Source organism: Anser cygnoides, chromosome 4 (genome assembly GCF_040182565.1).
Source record: "Anser cygnoides isolate HZ-2024a breed goose chromosome 4, Taihu_goose_T2T_genome, whole genome shotgun sequence".
NCBI lineage: Eukaryota > Metazoa > Chordata > Aves > Anseriformes > Anatidae > Anser > Anser cygnoides.
This window is the reverse complement of record NC_089876.1, coordinates 13,515,695-13,517,744: the sequence shown is the minus strand read 5'-3', so window position 1 is coordinate 13,517,744 and position 2,050 is coordinate 13,515,695. Positions and strand designations below refer to the sequence as shown.

General features: G+C 36.1%; 1 long non-coding RNA gene across 1 annotated transcript; it reads left to right on the top strand.

Annotated features, from left to right (window-relative positions):
- Positions 1-251: 251 nt before the first annotated feature.
- Positions 252-1,718, top strand: LOC106033605 (uncharacterized). Its single transcript, XR_001205434.3, has 2 exons — positions 252-701; positions 958-1,718. It is a non-coding gene; the product is annotated as an uncharacterized lncRNA (long non-coding RNA).
- Positions 1,719-2,050: the final 332 nt, after the last annotated feature.

Here is a 2,050-nt window from a genome sequence, read left to right as displayed (position 1 = left end):
CGATGCTATAAATAAAACTCTGTCTCCATAGCGACAGGCAGTTCAGTGCTCAGCTTTCAACACTTTAAGAAGGTAATTACTGTCTTTTTTCTTTATATTTTTCTATTCTTGGTTTATAACAGCAGTAATAACCTCCTGAGTTGGGCATTTCCTGGCAATTAATGACTGACAGTGTTAAGAACACTTGGCTTTACCTCAAGCCCTCAAATCCTCCAGTCGGTCATTAACTGCCAGGAAATACCCTTCCCCATAGTCATTATTGCTTAATTATGTAAACCTGGATTAGAAATTTAATTAGATGACTTTAACATTCTCTGATTCTCTCCCCTTCTTTTTCTCCCACATCCTAAGAATCGATATTTGCCACACATATTAGATGGTGGGGCTGACTTTTACTCCAAAATAGTGACAGTATAGCAAGCAATATATACAGTCTCTGGGAAACAAGACAGATTCCTTTTTTAGCCCTTGATCAACAGAATTTTTCTACTTATTCTTGTAAAAAATATATTAGATCAAGTTGAAGGCAACTTCTAAGTCCTATCTGCTACTGCTTTAAGTGGTGACTGAGAGGAGTTCTCACTGGGAACTGGATGACTCTTCAGTCTGATGAATGAAGGAAGGCATGTAATGGACATCTCGGAATCTCTGCCTTAGCTTCTTGATGCCAACTGTACCTGCTTCAAGCAAGAGTGTTCCAGGTATTGCTATGTTTTGTCCCATTACTCTTAACAGCCCAAGCGTATAATTGCTGTAGGCAAACACTTAAAAATGGGATTAGTGGCTCTGGCTCATTTCTAACCAGACAGCCCTTGAAGTTGCTTTCCCAGATCCATTTCCTTTATCTTGACATGGGACCAAGGATTATCTAAATAATGGCTAATACAACACCCAAGTGAGGGTGTCAAATAAAGATGCTCCTCCTTACTTAACATGTCATTATTTTTTAATCCACAGTTCTTAAAGATCTCCTACACAGCATAGCTACTGCAATGCCAAGTCCATTGTGATAGAGGAAAGCAAGTTGGAATGCATTACCTCCCTAGCCTCTGTGCCATTGACTACTGTGGATACCTGAAGCACCTTATATCAGCATCATCAGTATCTTGTCAGTACATTAATGAAATTGCCTAATTATGCCTTCTGATTTTAGTCCCAGAAGCTTTATTTGATCCCTAAACATGGATAGAAAATGAAGCATACCATCCCCTTATATCTGGACAAAATAGTATTCAACCCTAAAATCCATACTTGTAATTTGGGGAGAAGCCTTCCTAAATTGTTGATTTGTTTCTGACTTCTGTGCAGGCTGTATGGCTCCATTTAATGACTTAGTGTCTCTGATACTCCATACAGCCATAACTACTCAGATGCTTCATAAAGTACTTCAGTGTTAATTGTTTTAATGTATAAAGGGCATATAATTTGGATCAAAGGGCACTTTCTATAAAGTCTTGTGTTGCAGCACTGGTACAAAATATTAGAACATGACCTATATGTCAAGAAGTAATAAACAGAGAAGCAGCAATAATGTGGACATGAAAAGTAATTATTATATTACTGAATCATCTCTTTAATTTGAAGTCCTTTTAAAAAAGCGCACTATACAGACTGCATCCTCCATCAATCCCTTGAAGAAGCATTAGCACGTTATGACAATGAAACACAAAAGCATGAGTGTCTTTTGAAAGGTCTTTAGTGTGAAGCATTCCATTCATTTCAGCTGTGTATTTTAAAAGAAACAAAAACAAAATCCCCACACAAATGGAAATAACCTAAAAACAATGCAAAATAACATCATTTTTAAAACCCTTTCCTCCTTTTAAGAGTTTATAAATTTTTAGAAAAATCTGTTGAAAATCCCATTAGAAAGGTAAATTATGGATTCTAGAGCCAAAGTTTTTATATATGATTTTAATTAAGCTATTAAAGTATAATATTCCTTTTTGTGTAACATATTACACCAACTGAGATATGTATGCTGGTATCATGTAACTTTTTCTGTGGTAATTAGCTAACTAAATAAAGCTGAGACTCGCCTGTTTTGCAG